Source organism: Carlito syrichta, unplaced genomic scaffold (assembly GCF_000164805.1).
Source record: "Carlito syrichta isolate Samal-C Ts95f unplaced genomic scaffold, Tarsius_syrichta-2.0.1 Scaffold305153, whole genome shotgun sequence".
In the NCBI taxonomy this organism is placed as follows: domain Eukaryota; kingdom Metazoa; phylum Chordata; class Mammalia; order Primates; family Tarsiidae; genus Carlito; species Carlito syrichta.
The window spans coordinates 139,957-159,060 of record NW_007249249.1 but is presented as its reverse complement, the minus strand read 5'-3'; positions in this window follow the sequence as shown (position 1 = coordinate 159,060).

The window sequence follows — 19,104 nt, the reverse complement described above, 5'->3', positions numbered from 1 at the left end:
TCAAAAGCATGTCAGTGTTTCTCAACCCAAAGGCCTGTTACGTTAGCTGACCCTCACCCGAAGCCTATAGCTATAAGGATTTCATTCTAAGGTTACTGCTTTTCTTCAATACAACAAACTATTCCATGTAAGTCTTGTAAAGTACAACAATTTTAGTAATTCGTTTGACAGGGCTTTTCCTTAGATTTTGGATGATTTTGTGATTGCTCTAACAAGACACCTCTGGGAATCCTGCTATGAAGTAATCAGAATTGTGTTTTTTGGGCCAACCAGGTGATTGTGAGAGGACTAAATTCAATTTGTCCTTTGGGTATAGCTGAAACAGGACTTTCTGAAAAGGTGCATGTGTTGCTAACAGGTTTGCCTACATTTCAACAGCAGTACCTATGGTCATGTCAGCACTTTTTAAAATTAGAATTTTCTGGGTGAAACCTATCAGGGATGCCTTCATTTGGATTTAAATAGTCTTAGTGAAAAATAGCCAAGCAAACTCCAGATGGCAAGGCATTTGGCTGTATTTCAAGGTGCTTAACTTCCTCTTTTCCATTCTTTATACTCATTAAATTGTCCAAGCCGGGCTCGGTGTCTCAGCCTGTAATCCCGTGCCTTTGGGAGGCTGAGGTGAGTGGATTGCCTGAGCCCGTGGGTTTGAGACCCGCCTGGGCAGCGAGACCTCATCTCTACAATAAATCAAAAAATCAGCTGGGCGTGGTAGCACATGCCTGTAATTACAGCTACTTGGAAGGCTGAGGCAGAAGGATCGCAGGAGCCCAGCAGGTCGAGGCTGCGGTGGCTGGGAGTGGCCACTGCACTCCAGTCTGGGTGACAGAGTGAGACTCCAACTCAAAAAAAAAAAAAAAAAAAAAATTGTCCAAAATACAGGCATTATTCTGCATTGTGCAGGGTGGCTGTCCCACAGTAGGCTTTCTCTGCCTTGTCCAGATGGTCTCCAGCAGCTCAGAATTGTATCTCACTAAGAGTTGTGGAAGTGACAGCCCAAGGGAGTATTGCAATCTTGAGGATAGATTACTTGATTTGGAGTCACAACTCTGCATATTGTTAACCTCTGCCTTCTTATTGTGTACTGGGGATAACAGTAATACAAGTCTTCCTGACATGTTAGAAAGTTGCTATGGTGACGAAATAAAATAATGTACCTCAGGGTTTAAAGTGCTTATGGGCCAAATTGTATCCACTCCTTACACTAGTCATATGTTAAGGTCTTAACCCTTAGTACCTCATAATGTGACCATAATTGAAGTGAAGGTATTTAAAAAGTTAAGATGAAGTCTTTAGGATGGTCCATTATTCAATACGACAGATGTTCTTATAAGGAGAGGAGATCTGGACACACAAAGAGAGAAACAAGAACCCGCACAGACAGAGGGACCATCATGTGAAGACAAAGGAAGAACTAAGGAGGGAGGCCTCAGAATAAACCAAACCTGCTACATGTTTGATTTTGGACTTTTTAGCCTCCTGAATCACAAAATACATTACTGTTCTTTAAGCTTTCCGGTCTGTGGTCTTTGCTACAAGAGCTCTAGAAAAATAATACTCTTAGTCTACCCACACAGATACTTTTCATTTTAAAAAATTATATATGCAAATTTGCTAGGTATTAACACATTTAATCCTCATGACCTGATGAGGTAGGTGCCCACTTTATAGACGAAGAAACAAAAGCAGAGAAAGGTTAAAAAAAACTTTTCTAATGTCTCACAGTTAATAAGTGGTGGAGATGAGATTTAAACCTAGGCAGTCTGGCTTAAGATTATGTGCTGCAAATTTTGGACCTGTTTCTAAAATTCTTCTACTTGAGAGACTGAATATTAATTTTGACCACTATTATGAGCCAAATGTTTATACCCTCCCCCCACCAAGTTCTTATGTTGAAACCTCACTCCCCAGTGTGATAGTATTTGGAGAGGTGTTTTTAGGAGGTAGTTAGGGTTAGATGAGGTCATGAGGGTGGGACTATTGAAATGAGATTAGTTCCCTTATAAGAAAAGATACCAGAGCGCATTCATTCTCTCACTTTCATTCTCATTCTCATCCCCCCCCCCATTGTCTCTGCCATGTGAGACTACAGCATGAAGTGGGCTAAGTGAGCTTTCTGCAAGTCAGGAAGGAGCTCTTGCTCTCATCAGAGCTCAACCATGTTGGCATCCTGATCTGGGACTTTGAACCTCAAGAACTGTAAGAAAAGTAATTTCTACTGCTTAAGCCATCCAGTCTGTGGCATATTGTCCAAACAGCAGCCTGGGCAGACAAATACAGACACCTTCTGATTCATGGGAATTAGTTACTTTCATGTTGCTGTCTTTATCCTTCACAACTCCAACAAATATTCATTTAGCATCTACCACACTGCATTAGACACTAAGTATGTGGTGAAAACAAGTATTGTACCTGTCCTTAAGATACCTTCAATCTAAATGGGGGGACAGATAGTAAAATAGAGATACATATTTTCAAATAATGCCACCCATTCTGTGCTTTGAATTTATCCTTATCACTGATCACTACTTAACATACTGCAATTTGGCTGATTTATTTTGTTTAACTGTTTTCTTCCCTAGAATGCAAACTCCATGAGGGCAGGGATCTTTAGTTTCTTCAAGGCTATCTCTGAGGTTCCTAGAAGGAAGTCTGGCACGTAGTGAGGGTTCAAGGAATATTTGCTGAATGAATAATTACCACTTAGGCCAAATGTCGTGAAACACATGAATGGGGTACCATGATCAAGAAAAACATATGAGCATCTGAAGCTTGGAGGTGTTTAGAGACTTCCTCATGTTTACAGAGCCCACGGATGAGAAAAGTGCTTAAATGGGAAGTCAGCCATATCTGGCTCTAAACCTCTTATTATTTTCACTATATTCATCTGCTCTTTTTTGAAAAATTTCTTCACTGAAGGCTTTAAAAGGATGGCAAATGAATTAGTTAAAACCTAAAACCATACCATAAAACATACTTCTTCTCTGTTATATTAAAATTTAAATTTAGCAGGCATAGCAGCAAACAATAAATAACATACTGCTGGGTGTGGGCTTAATGGTCAGTTCCTCACTGGTGTTGGTAAAGGCCTTTACCGTCGGAAACTTTGGCACTGTCTCTGGCCTCGCCCTTCCTGGGTCCTCTTGTTCAGTGGTTTCTGTTCCATATCTACAACCTGAGATGCCCACCATTTAAGCAGTCCTCTTTGCTTCAGTTTCCATGAGGTGATTGTCTGTGGTAAACACCTAAGGTGTTGTGCTCTCCACGTGTCCCCGTCTTTCAGTTAGCTGTAGCTGGGGATGCTCTACTCCATGGTGGCCCTGCATCTGGTCTCTGATCACACTAGATTGGCCAACAGGGAACACCCATCTCAACTTAATGTGAGCTTCTTCCCTGCAAGTTCAGTAGGGCTTCTTTAGAGTCTACAACTCTTTAGATCTAAAACTCAGGAGTTTTCTCAACCATGCTTTTGGTCATGTGTAGCAAGAGTGAGGAATGAAGCAAAGCTGAGGAATGAGAAGATTCTCAGCAGTGTTCAAGTCCTGGGTTCAAACTGTGTCTTGTGTCCAGATGCATTTCTAAGCCTGAATTTTGTAAAATACTCTGGTATTATTACAAATAAGATTTTCCTTTCCACCTAACCAGTTCAAGTTGGTTTCTGTCCTGAGGTTACAAAAGCATCTTAACTAACATGTCAAATTCCCAGTCTGCTTGCCTTCAATTTCTCAAAGTTTATTTCTAGAGAACAGGCAAATCTCTACTTTTGAAGATTCTTAGAATGATTCTGATGTTGGTAGTTCCTGGAAAAACACTTCAAGAATCATTGAAATAGAGGATGGGGAATCATGAGAGGGTTTTCATGAGTGAGAGTAACATGATTAGATTGTGTTTTATAATGATTGGGAAAGAATAGACAAAGGATGTAAAAGAAGTGGCACAACAACTCTGGAGGCAGTTTATTGCAGGGGGAGATGACAATGCCATAGCAGAAGCAGTCAGGAACAAAGGACAGACTGAGGGATATGTGGAAAATAGAATTGGTGGGTTCTAGTGACAGATTAGTTTTGGTGAGTTAAGAGAACATCTGGCTTTGGTAACTGGTTAGATTTGTCACACCAGTAATCAGAACCAGCAGAGTTAGAACAAAAACAGGTTTTGAAAAAGAAGGTAAAATAAGTACTGAAATGTTGGGTTATATAAAACATTATTGTTATTTTATTACTAGAGAATGGGAAGCAACTTAGTATGCTGATCAGGAGCAAAGATTACCTGGGTCTACATTCTGGTTCTACCTCTTACCAGGTTTGTTACTTTGTACAAGTTCTTTAACTTTTCTGTGCCTCAATTTCATCTATAAAATGGATTTAGTAATAATTCCTATATTACTGATAGGTTGTTTTATCTTACATTGGAAGATTGCATTTTCTTTTGTTTTGCAAAGTTGAAGAATTGGATACTCACGGCCCAAGAAGTCCAAATTCCCTTCCTGGGAGTGCCTGTGGGAATTGTGCTCACTGGAAACCAGTGGTTTATCCCTCTAAAATGCTTTGGGATTCATGCTCAAGGAGAGAAGAATCGAGCAACTGGTACCCAGGCTTCATTTTTCCCTCTAAGACCCATCACTAATGTCCTATAGAGTCAGGGAATGAAACCAAGAAACCAGTATAAGGTGAAGTTCCCTCTATCAATTGGAAATAACTTCTAATAATAAAAATATAAGAATTAATCTCAATGTTTCAGAAGGGATGGGCTATATTAGCATAACTGTTTCTGAATAATGTTTATAAATTATAATATTATTTTATCTATAATGTAATGAGATATACTGAGAAACAGACTGGGAGTAAAATTCTGGTAGTCTAAGGAATTTAAGCTGGCAGAGCTCTGTGTCCAAGAGCCATTATAAAAATCACTGTGTGATATTCTGAGTGGTGAAAAACACAAAAGATTTCTGTTATCCAAATTTTCTTTTGCTCCGATACATTTCTGAATGTATCAGAAATGAGTGGTTCTCTCAGCAAAAATGAGGGATTCTCTCAGCAAAATTACAATAAGATGTTTGTTATTAATTCTTTTAATGACAGCTCCTGATCTGATAGAAAGAATCTCTATCTTTCTCTTTTCCTATTTGTCTCATATGCCTATTATTGAAAGGTATGGATTATTTTAAAATTGAATCGTAAAGAAGGAAGTTTAGAAAGATAAAATTCTTTTTTTTTTGAGTGTGAGTCATATTCTGCAGCAAAGAAAGTGACAAAATGAGGGGGAAAATATCCCCTAGCAAAATTTTGATAAGTATACCTTGTGTTTGTTATTTCTGATTTCATAGTTCCTCCCCTCCTCAATTTTGCTCGTACTCGATGATTATTCTTACAAAAATCTGCTCATTGTAAAAGTTCTGAAAAAAAAATTCTCTTGTTTAAGAGGTGAGTGATGGCAGAGCATGGTGGTTCACCCTTGTAATCCTAGCACTTTGGGAGGAGGAGGAAGGAAGACTGTTTGAGTCTAGGAGTTCAAAACTAGACTGGGCAACATTGGGAGACCTCAAAAAAACTGCTAAGAGTGGTGTTGCATACCTAAAAACATTGCTGAGTGTGGTGCTGCATGCCTATAGTTCTGGTTTCTTGGCAGGCTGATATAGGAGGATTGCTTGAGCCCAAGAGTTAGAGGTTGTAGTGAGTCATGATCATGCATCTGCATTGTAGTGGCCTGGGCAACAGAGTGAAACCCTGAGAGAGAGAGAGAGAGAGAAAGAGAAAGAGAGAGAGAAAGAGAGAGAGAGAAACTGGGAAAGGTTGTTTTCTTTACCTGTGGTATTTGCTTTTTAACAGAGTTTGGAGTCCGAAGTATAACTCTTTGAAAATGTGATTTCAGATAACCTAGTCAACTCAAGAGTAGAAGGACATCAATGTTTTAGAACCAGTGTTTCAAGTCTGTCTGAATCACCCTGTTTCAATCGTTTAGCTAGTTTAGAGTATAGAAGAGAGCAGAGTCTTGGCCATAAGCAAGGTAACACTGAGAACGCCTAGAACCTGGCTATAGGGACCTGATAGCCATGCTTCACAAGTCACTTTCAGAACTGGTGTCTTTGGAAGGAGAAGTTCTCTCTTCTTTTCACCCAAGCCCCAAGTAATCCTTGAAAGTTTTCCTCCAAAGTTTTGTGACTTCAAAGGTCATTCCTGAAGTGAAGAATTAGACACTTCAGCCCGATTCTTTCTGATACCAGCCTCAAACAAGCCAATCTAGAAAAAACCAATTATATTTCTAAAACTTCTCCCTAGGAAGGGCCATCCTCACTTGGGCCTATTACAAAATCCATGAAGCAAGAAAAAACTCTAATGGAAAACTCTCTTCTGAGTAATTGGATTAAAAAAAATTTATACTATGCAGCCATAAAAAGAACAAAATCATGAATTTTGCAGCAGCCTGGATGGAACTAGAGTCTATAATACTGAGTGACCTCTCACAGAAACAAAGATCTGAGTATCACATGTTCTCACTCTTATAGTGGACCTTGATCATCCAACGTAATACCATAAGAAAATGACTGACAGTGGCGGGAAACTATGGGGGAGGGAGGGGAAGGGAGATGGGATTAATGGTAGTAAATATCTGTCTGGGGACGGGAAGACACCTCTTATCAACAAGGGTGCCTGAATGAAGCATATTTGTATACCTAACCTAACTGTACCTCATAATATCATAATAAAAAATATTGATTATAAAATAAAAAAATATAAAAGGTTATTTCAAAGGCCTAGTATCTAGTATCTACAAGGAACTCAAACACATTGAAAGGAAAAAAACAGCCCCATTAAAAGATGGGCAAAACACATGAATATCTCAAAAGAAGATATATGGGCAGCCAACAGACACATGAGAAAGTGCTCAGCCTCATTTATCATCAGAGAAATGCAAATCAAAACCACATTGAGATACCACCTAACCCCAGCAGGAATGGCCATCATTAATAAAACAAACAACAACAGATGCTGGCGAGGATGGGGAGAAAAAGGAACACTTCTACACTGCCTGTGGGAATGCAAACTAGAGCAACCTCTTTGGAAGGCAGTGTGACAATTTCTGTAAGAACTAGAAATTGACCTTCCACATGACCCAACAATCCCCCTATTGGGAATATATCTGGAGGAACTCAAGTCATTCTACCATAAAGATACCTGCACATGCATGTTGGTTGCAGCTCTATTCACAACAGCAAAAACATGGAACAACCATACTGCCCATCGAAACTGGACTGGATAAAAAAAAAGTGTGGTACTATACACAATGGAATATTGTGCATCCATAAAGAAGGATAAACATATGAACTTTGCAGCAACTTGGATGGATTTAGAGTCGATCATAGTCAGTGATCTATCACAGAATCAAAGAACAGAGTACCATATGTTCTCACTCATAAGTGGATCTTGAACAATTATCAAAATACTATCAGAAAGGGATTGGCAGTAGTGGGAAACTGCCAGGGGAGGGGGTGTGGGATTGGCAGTTGAGGGAAACTGCCAGGGGAGGGAGGAGCACAACTCATCAACAAGGACCTGCATAATGAACATTTATATGCCTAACCTGAATTATACCCCATATCTTTAAAATAAAAAAATAAAAAATAAAAATAAAAAAGGTCATTTCTGAATCAAAGCACATCGATCTCAATAAGGGACAGATTTTACACTTTTTCATTTTGAACTCATGAAATGATTATTGTTAGTTTCTTCTAGATTCAGTTATTAATCTTGTCATAGAGCCCACATGTATTGATTTATTTTAGCATCTTAACTGATAAGGAGAACAACATATGGGGAGTCTTAAAACACGTGGTTTATATTTTAACACATTCCTTGAAGTGAACATGTTGTATCTTAGAACTCTGTGCCATCACAAACTGGCTCTGGGGCAAGTGGATAATTACCTTTATGCATCCAACCCTCCTCATCAGCATCTTCCTGCAAACCCCTTTGTCCCTGAAAATACTCAGAATAACAATTACCCACTCAAACAATGTAGTCCCATCTTTAAGCTGATGTTTGTCTGTCTTCACCTTGGACTCTGATTATATTGGTTTATGGAAAGAAAGTCAGAGGGAGTGGGGAGAAGATGTCTAGCCCAGTAGAAAAAGATGTGAGTTTGATGGAGTTACCAGGGTTCTGTCAGTAATCTCTCCCTCAGTCCTTATTGCAGGCAAAATAATGTTCCCCCACCAATGATGTCCACATTTGAATTCCTGGAATCTGTGACTGTGTTATTTTACATGGCAAAAGAGATTTGAAGCTGTGATTAAGGTTAAGAACCTTGACATAGAGAGATCATCTTGGATTATTTGGGAGGACCTACTCTGATCACATGAGTTTTTTAAAAATGGAAGAGGAAGTCAGAAGAATGGATGAGAGAGATGAGATATGAGAAAGACTTGACCAGCCATTGCTGACTTTGAGAATGAAGGAAGGAATCATGAGCCATGGAATGCTGGAAAAAGTCCTCAGTTTATAGCCAGCAAGAAATTGGGGACTTTGATTCTACAACTGAAATGAACAGAATTATTTCAACATCTTGAATAAGCAGAGAATAAATTATCTTATAGAGAAGAACATGTATTGTGGACACCTTGATTTTAGCTCAATGAGAGCCACACAAAACTTCTGGCCTATAAACTGTAAGATAATAAGTTTATATTGTTTTGAGCCATGAAGTTTGTGGTAATTTGTTACAGTAGTGATAGAAAACTAATATAGCCTTCCTTCTCTTTCTCCGTTCTGATGATCATTCCCATTTACCTCTCTTCAGTTATTTTCTGGCTTGTCAAACTTTATTTAAGATGAAAAATAATCGTGGCATCTTTTAAGGAGTTCTTTTAAAATGTACCAGGCATTATGATAAATATGTTACCTGCATTATTATACTTAATTTTCACAACTGTAATTGAAGTAAGTACTTTTATTTTCGCCAGTTAACAGTTGTTCAAACTGCGGCTGAGTAGCTCAACGTTACATTGCAATTAAATAAGTCATGTGACCTATACAACAACTGAGAATGTCTTGTAGATCCAGGTGAAAATGGCAGGAACTCTGACAGGTTTCCAGCCTGTGACAATCCAAAGCTACTTCTTGGAATTTGGTCTTGTACTACCCTTATGTTCTTTTAGTAGCAGATACAATACAGAAGAAGTTTGAGAAGGGTCAGTGTTAGCTACTTCCTCTCAAAATTTGCTATCAGTATATAAATGAAAGCAAATCTTACCTCAAATTCTGTCACACATACAAGCATTTTTTTTTATTAATTTATTTTTTTATCCAAAATGTGTTTATTGGGATGGTTTCCCATTCATCTTGATTGGGGTGCTTTAGTGCTGCTTCCTCCTGAAGGAACATCCTTCTGAGACTTGCTTTTCCTCCTGTAGGCTGACAGAGACAGTGGAGCAGCCAACACACAAAACTACTGTTTGTGCATGGCTGAAGACCAAGGTGATTTTATAGCATCCTGGGCATTTCACATCCATGAAGTAGGAGTTGGGGCTCTGCACCAGGCGCTTCTTCTTGTGTTTCCTCTTCTCTTCCTCTAGAAAGGGATGAAGGAGGTCCTTTGCAAGAGGCATGTTCTCATGGGTAGGTCATCACCGCTGGAAAGGCCAAGCATTTATTAAATAAGCATTTGTTATTGTGCAAGGCCAACACAATTCATATAAATTAGAAAGCTCAAAGATTTTGTTATTTGAAGCTCTCTAACTATACTTTGTGCACAAGAGTCATTCAAAAAGGTATGACCATATTCAGGTAACAGAATTCTGTTGCCCTTAAAGCTGGCACAGACAACCATCAATCCTCCTAAACTAATAGCTGTACATAGGACTTCTTCAAGACCAAGCTTGGATGCAGTGATGGTTAAGTTTATGTGTCAACTTGACTGGACCACTGAGGTATCCTGATATTTGGTCAGTTCTGTGTGTTTCTGTAAGAATGTTTTAGATGCAATTTACATTTAGACTGGTAGACTGAGGAAAGAAAATTGCCTTCCATAATGTGGGTGGGCCTCACCCAATCAGTTAAAGGACTGAATAGAAGTGAAAGGCTAACTACTCCCTCAAATAAGAGAGATTTCTTCCTGTATGATGACCTTTGAATTGTGACATTGGCTTTTTTTCTTCCTTTGAACTAGAATTAAAACATCTCTCCTTGGATCTTGAGCCTGCTGGCCTTTGGGCTGAAAATACACTATTAGCTCTCCTGGATTTTGAAGGTTGCGGGCTCAACTTGAAGATCTTGGAACTTGTCAACCTCCATAACCACACAAGTCAATTCCTTATAATAAATCTCTCTCCCTCTTTCTCAAATATATATATAAATATATATTTTAATTCATATAAATATATGCTATTATAAAGAGATTATATATGAATGAAACAAAACCAATTTATATATATATATATATATCTCTCAATATATATATCACATACTTTTTGGGAAAATTTGCTTATTTGTTGAGAAGGATAGATGAGGACATGATACCAATGACTTTTATTTTAGTTGTTTGGTAGAACACATTTGTAGATGTACCAGAAACTGATATCCTCTGTATAATCTCTCATTTCATGTTTCTATGGGGAGAGAGAGCTCTCCACATGCATGCGCTGAGAAAAGGCCATGTGAGCACATAATAGGAAGGCTAAGTCTGCAAAGTCAGGGAGAGGGCCTTTGTCAGAACCTGGCCATGCTGATGGCACCCTGATCTCCAGCTTCTATTCTCCAGATCTGTGAGAAAATAAATGTCTGTTGTTTAAGTCAACTGGTCTGTGATATTTTGTTATGGCAGTGCAAGCTAAGACAATTAGTTAGCTGAGTACTAACCACCATTCTCTTTTTAGCAACTCCTACTTGAGTGTCTGCAAAGAAAGTCACAAGAAAACTTTGTATTTCAAGATAATGGAGTGTATCCAAAGTTGGCAAGGAGTGGCTATGTGTCCCAATAGTGTTTTTTAGCATTACTTTTTATGCATCTTTTTTTTTTTTTTGAGTTGGAGCCTCCCTTTGTTGCCCAGACTGGAGTGCAGTGGCCGCTCCCGGCCACCGCAGCCTCAACCTGCTGGGTTCCGGCGATCCTTCTGCCTCGGCCTTCCAAGTAGCTGGAACTACAGGTGTGTGCTACCACGCCAGGCTAATTTTTGATTTATTGTAGAGATGAGGTCTCGCCAAATTGTCCAGGCGGGTGTTGAACCCACAGGCTCGGGTAATCCACTCACCTCAGCCTCCCAAAGCGCGGGATTACAGGCTGAGCCACCGAGCCCGGCACTTTTTATGCATTTTTGAACAGAGCTTATGGTTTGAACCTTTATCACATGTATTTACATTATTTTTCAAAATATAGTTTTGATTAGAGATGTACAGGATGTAACCTGGGAGTAAGTCTGGGAAGGGATGAATGGTCTAAGCAAACTTTTAAAATTATTTCAGTGCTTTGTATCCAAGTGTTACCTCTGTGGAATTTGTGGATTTTACAAATCCATATGTTGCTTAGGGCTTTTATTGTTCACATTACCTCCACTCCCTAGATCTTGACACTTGATTCTCATATCCTGGGGTGCAAAGGAGGGAGCATTTCAGCATTGAGAGAACTGCAGTGGTCCTTCACACCCTGGGAGAGGAATGTGCCTCTACCTTCAGAAGGAGGCAAAGACCCACCCTAATTGTCTTTCTAAACTATTTTCCTTAATTATATAATAATAACAATTGATTTTTAAAAAATTCACAAAAAAGTCACTTTCCAGTTTCCCCTTTGACTAGTCAAGATAACTGAGCAAAACTTTTAGTTCTTTGCCGTATACTAGACGTTTAAAAGTAGTAAGGTTTACACACACTGTGATATGTGCTGAAAGAATTCCTATTCATTAATGGCATGTCATTGAATAAAATGAGTAAACTTTTTACATTTTTTAAGTTTAAATTTTGGTAGATGTTATATTTTCATGGATATAATATCAAGAAATATAAAAGAGTTCACATTGGGCTTTCTCATTCTCATCTTTTCTAACCTCTCAGGCAACCATTGGAACTCATTTCTTTGCTTCTTCCAGAGCAATTTCTCAACATTTTTCATTATCACTACCCTAAGGATACTTTAAAGACATTTTTTTCTGATTACTCCTCCCCTACCCCAGTTTCTTTATTTTATTTTATTATAGAAATGTGGCTATAAGTCAGGATTAGCCACACAAGTAGGCCGCATGCAGGTGAAGTTTGGGTCTCCAACTAGCTCTTACTTCCACTGGTTTAGGACCAGATATCCTTTTTGTTTTTGCATGCCCCTTCTCCCTCCCCTCCTCCCCAGCAGTGTTCAGTAACTGCCAACCTCTCCCTTGTGCTAACGTGATTAATATTGAGGTCCTATTTATGAATGAGAATCATGTGATATTCAGTTCTTTGTTTCTGTGATAGATCACTAAGAATGATGGTCTCCAACTCCACCTAATTTGCTGCAAAGTCCTTGATTTTGTTCCTCTTTATGACTGCATAATATTTCATTGTATATATGTACCACATTTTCTTTATCCATGTGCAGTAGGGTTGGTTCCATGTTTTTGCTGTTGTGAATAGTGCAGCTATAAACATGTGGGTGCAGGTATCTTTTTATGTAGAATGATTTATGTTCCTCTGGGTATATTCCCAGGAGAGGAATTGCTGGATTGTATAGAAGGTCAATTTTTAGTTCTTTTAGAAAGTGCCACACTGCTTTCCATCAGTTTGTACTAGCTTGCACTCCCACCAATGGTGTAGAAGTGTATCACTATATATAAAAATCAACTCAAAATGGATCAAAGACCTAAGTGTGAAACCTCAAACTATAAGAATCCTAGAAGAAAACATGGGCAAAACACCTATTCACATCAAAGTAGGCAACCAATTCTTGATCAAATCTCCAAAAGTGAATGCAATGAAAGCTAAGTGGACAAGTGAGACCTCATCTGACTGAAAAGCTTTTGCACAACAAAAGAAACCATCAAGAGAGTGGGTAGGCAATCCAATTCAATACACAGACACAAATATATATATATATGTATCTTTTATTTATATAAAAAGATTCAGACTTCTGCTTAAGAGTTAATTTTTAAAACAAACCGCCCCATTAAAAAGTGAGCAAAAGACATGAATAGACACATCTCAAAAGAAAATATACAAACAGCCAACAGACACATGAAAAGTGCTCAGCCTCACTAATCATCAGAGAAACCACACTGAGATACCAACTAACCCCAGTAAGAATGACCATCATTAATAAAACAAATAACACCAGATGCTGGCGAGGATGTGGAGAAAAAGGAGCGCTTCTACACTGCTGGTGGGAATGCAAACTAGCGCAACCTCTTTGGAAAATAGTGTGGACAATTTCTAAAAGAATTAGGAATTGACCTTCCATACAACTCAGCAATCCCCCTACTGGGAATATGCCCGGAGGAACTAAAATCATTCTACAAAAAAGATATCTGCACATGCATGTTTATTGCAGCATTGTTCACAATAGCAAAAACATGGAACCAACTGGGCTGACCTTCGAAACTGGACTAGATTTTTAAAAAATGGTATATATACACAATGGAATTTATGCAACCACAAACAGCCATAAAGAAGGACAAAAATATGGACTTTGCAGTAACTTGGATAGATTTAGAGTCTAACATTCTCAGTGTTCTATCACTGAAACAAAGAACAGAGTACCACATGTTCTCACGCAGAAGCAGACCCTGAAAATTTACCATAATACTATAAAAAAGGAATTGGCAGTAGCAGGATACTGCCAGGGTGGGGAAGGGTATCTAATCTCAAACCAGGCAAAGTGGGGATCAAAGGGAAGCCCAAACTTTACCTGTACAATGATAACTTGTGTTAGATGTGTAGATGATAACTCGCATCTCTAAAATTTTAAGTAAGAATCAGTTTTTATTCCCTTGGTGAGGTGATACTTCCCTATTGAGAATGTATGTTCTAGAGAAGTTTTATATATATATAGCTGATATTATTCAGCTAAAAAAATCAAAGAACACCAGCCTGGACACCATAACAACACCTCACCTCTACAACAACAAAAAAGGAAAGAAAATAAAAAGAAAAAAGCAAAGTAGGTATGCATGGTGGCATATGTGCCTGTAGTTCCAACTACTCAGGAGTAGAATTGCTTGAACCCAGGAGTTAGAGGCTGTAGTGAGTTGTAATCATGCCACTGCTCTCCAGCTGAGCAACAGAGTGAGACCCTGACACAAATCACTCACTGAACTCAATCCATCAATCAATTAACGAGCAGAGCAGTGTGTACTTTTTAAACTTAATAATATCTCATGGTAATATTTCTATAACTTTACATGAAAGTACTTCTATCTTTTTATGGGTACATAATATTTCATTTTATAAAATTTGATTAATTTGTGTCTATCCAGGACCCCGATATGAATGTTTAAGTAATCCCAATCTTTTGTGCTTATAAAATATATTGCAATGACTAAGATTACACGTCAAGTATTGAGATCTGTGATAAATTAAAGATGCCATGATTTCTTTGACAGTCTCCCTTAGGAAGAGTGGTCTGTGCCTCATTATCTTGAATCTTTGTGAGCTCCATGACTACTTGACCAATAAAATATAGTAGTAATTATGCTGTACTAGGTTTTTGGGCCCAGGCATTAAAATACTTCCTTTATCTCAGAACACTTGAGGTTGGGTCTAGTTGCCAAGGTGTGAGGAAGTCCAAACAGTCCCTATGGAGTGGTCCATATAGAGAAGAATCGAGGATCCCAGGTGACAGCTACAACTGAGTTTCTAGCCAAAAGCCAGCACCTTAACTTACTGGTCATGTGTATAAACTATTATGAAAAGGGATAACAGATAATTTAAATAGTCTTTATGTTATTCAACTGCTCATCACTATTTCACATTAACTAGTGCTTCTTGAAATATTCACTTTCTGTTGATTCAGTGATACTACACTCTCATAGTTTTTTTCTTCCTTCGTTGGCCACCACTTCTCAGTTTCATTAATATTTTGTTCTTCTGCCCTCACACTTTAAATGTTGGAGTTCCTTACAGCTTGGTCCTTTTTTAAATTACTTATACTCTCTAAGCAAACTTATCTATGCCCAAATTTTCAACCATCTATAAAGAGACAGTTCCCTAATGTACATTTTTCAGTGTAGATCTCATTTCTAATTTCCAAATTTGTATATCCAGCTTCCCACCTCAGCCTCTCTACTCAGATGTTTTATGAATACCTTACACTCAGCACATACAAAACGGAACTCAAACCTCTTTTGTTCCGGTATAATAATTTACTTCAATGAATGGCGTACCACCTAGAGAAAGACCAGGAAACCATCCTTTCTCCCATTTGCTCTCTGTGTCTAATCTGTCACAAAATCATGTTGATTTTAACTCTTACTCTTTCTTTTTTTAAATTTTGTCTATCTCTACTGCCTTTGTTTGTACCTCATCACTACATCTTTCATCTGGACACTACCACAGCCTTCTAACTGGTTTCCTAAGGTCCATTCTTGCCTCTTTTGAATTTATATCTACCTTGAAGTCAAAGTGGTCTTTTAAAATTGAAAATCAGATAATATCATTTCCTGATTAAAAGCATTCAATGATCATTGCTCTTAGAAGATATATCAAGATATTCTATATGATATTTAATGCCCTAACTGATCTAGCTTCCTGCTCACCTTAGCAAACCCTTCTCTTCCTCTTTCTTTCTTGTATTTTCTTTTTGAAAGCAGGATTTATTGAGAGAACAGAAAAGCTCCTACAGTGAGAAGGGATCTGAGGGGGTTGCCCACCTTCTTCTTTCTTGAATAAGTTGAACTATACTATCAATCTCTTCAAGTTTTGTAAACATGAAATGCTCCCACCTGACACTCTCCCCTATTATACTTGTCACAATTATAAATAAATAATTATGTCATGGGTAGTTTCACATCTGTCTTCTTTAGTAGATTGCAAGCTTTATATTATAAGCCTTGTCTGTTGTGTTCACTGTTATGTTTTCAGACCAGGGCACAAGGCCTGATACAGGAGTTGTATAATAAAAATAGATGAATAGATGAATAAAGTTAATCTTCTTCTGGCCTCAGATTGATTAAAAAAAAGATTTATAAATGTGTGAGAAGATACAGTATGGCCCAGGTAAGGCAATTTTTCAAGAACACTGCCAACTGTTTCACAACAATCATACACCCTCCAGCTTTCAATACTGCAGCCTTGAGTGAGACAGCTCTGCATCCTGGAGACTTGCCTCAACAAGACGGAAGCTGTGAGCTTTGCTGTACTTTCCATCTTTCTTTGGAGAAGGCTACTGTTTCCTTTTCTTGCATAATGAAGTATGTGCACATATTTAGCTGACTTCCCTGCCATCTAACATACATCCTTAGAAATATTTCAATGACAATCTGCTTTACACACCAGCATGCATCATCACCTATCAACCTACCTTCTATAGGAAAAATTTGCATGCTTTTTTGCTGGATAATTGCTGGAATCAAAGTCTATTGTGACTATACTCAGAAAATTTTAATTCTTGTCCAAAATATAAATATCTCAGCAAATATAATTTCCAAATAAACTCATTCTCAATGGAGATTTCATACAAAAAATTGCACTTGGATGAGTATGTATCTGCATGATGTGACTTAATGCATTTTTATTGATAAAACAAGTGTGTTTTCAAAACGATAATTTCTTTAGAAAACAGTTTTCATAAGTACCCAGAATATAAAAATATAGTAATTATGTTAAAAAGGTAAATAAGAAAGTCATCATATGTAGATGCACCATTTCAATTTTTTACTTGATATTTGAATGACATTGTGTCCCTTATATTATATATTACATATGTGAGAATTACAATAACTTTCTGGGATGTGCTTCTCATTGTTAATACAAGCTTTCTGTGGGATACTAAGAATTTGACTAGGAAACATGGCTAGGATTATCATCAATTAACCTTTATTTCATACTGACTATATGCAAACTTTTGTTATTGGTCATGTTCCTATATCTAAAGCAAAATGTTTCTTGGACTAGAGTCTAAGACAAACTAATGAAAAGCATGTCAGGTTGTTCTCTGTAGCAATATAGCAGCTGCTGTGTACTTATAGTTCTGGAATCTAATAATTAAGTGACACTGTTATGTTTGCTATGGCTCTTTCTGCTGTCAAATATAATGCAAAGTGATAACTGATTTAAGAAGGATCTGTGGATGATCCAGTGAGTACAGAGAAGAATGGTATCTAGCTCTGGAGAAATCAAGGAAGACTTAATTGAGGAGATGGTATTTGCATTGAGTCTCTAGGTACATGGCATCAGTTTCTCCTTGCATATAACACCCTTTCCCCTTTGTGTATCAGTAGCCTCCATGCCTTTCTGAACCAAACATTTCATGTATTAATCTAGGGATAAAAACCTGTGCAGCTTCTGCATGGCCCAAGCAAAAACTAAGGAAAGGACATTGCACACCTGGCTCAACAGCAGAGCCCAAACCCATCCCATGGCAGTTGCTGCAGGAAAACACTTTCTGAACTCTGTACCTGAGGCCTTGGGGTTCAAGGTGCCTTTGACACTTTCCATTTTTAGAGCAGTTCACTTCTAAACACACTCTAAGCTATGGTTTCCTCCATTATTTCTTTCCCACTCGTTTCTTCCAGGGATCCCTCATTAAATTATATATACAGCATGTTACTAAGGTTTCCTAAGTGTTTCTGAAAGATTTACTTCTTTAATTCTTTACATTGGCAGAATGCTTCTGAATACAAAAATCATTTTTGTGTTAATTATCTATTCCTTCCTAACATAACTAGTTTTCACTTTGTTCTTTTAAATTGATGTCTATTGTATGTTGAGTTATGAAAGGGGAATATGCCTTGTTAGAGCTTGCCCTGAAAAACAGGCAAAGAGATGTTTCCTTTGGATACCAATTGGAAGCTGAGTTGAGGGTACATTGAAGGAAGGAGAGATTGGCCTCTGGGAGGCCAGCCAGCCACTTTCTGCAGTAATCTAAAGACTAACTGGCAAGACTCAGATTTAAAGTGAAAATAATGAGAATGGGCAAGGATTAAAGTGTAAATAGAATGCATATTAGAATAGATGAGACCCAGGATTAAAGTGCAAATAGAATAAAGAAGAAGGTAACATGAAATAAATATTTCAAAGAAACACATGGCAGGTATTGGTTGCCTGTGAGTGACAGGAAGAGGCAATCAAAGGGGATGCCAAGGTTTTCAGTGTAGTCTGAGAGAGATGATAGTGACTTCTGTGGAGACAAATAATTCAAAAAGAGTGTTTCCTACTTTCCAAGTGCACCCACATTCACACTGGTGCCTTGAAATAGTTGCTATAAACTCTGAGTTCAGTATAAGGTGATTTCATCTTGGACCTCATCCAAGAAAGTTTATTCCTGGAAGTCCTAGAAGGATTTCATTACAACATCATTTTTCACTTACAACATGATTATGCAACTTGCATGTAATAGGAGAGTCATAAAGAAGGCTCCAGAGTATGTGCCTGCCCTGAAAATTAGCCCAAAGACCTGAAATCTGAAAGAAATATGGGTGAGCCTATAAAGTAAAAGTGACGGGGAGCAAGAATGCTAACAAAATATACAACATGACCTGTGCATTGATCCTGAATTAGTTTGGGATTATGTTTATTGCTCCCAAGAAATAAAGTTACCATGGCACTGTTAGTGGGAGGATGACCTGATTAAAAAAGACTGGGCAGATAAAGTTGCCTGTGGGATGGTAGATATTTTTGGACTTCTCAGCAAGATTCCTGGAACTATTCTGTTTTCAGCACGGCCGGGTTTGACCTCCCCTTTCAGTCTTTGGAAAAATAAATACCTACAGGTATGGTGGGGGAGGAAGGGAGTGAGCCAGCAGGGTGCAAGGCTGTGCTTGGCTCCAGATCCCCAGCAGATCTGGGAGCCCATTAGCAATACCCTTTTAAGACCTGTCCCTCAACCTCATCCCCCACGGCCCGGAACAAGCTTCCAGCTTTGGTTTCCTAATTTGTAATAAACAGCAAGAGGAGATGCTATGGGGTAGAACTGCCCTGGCACACTCTC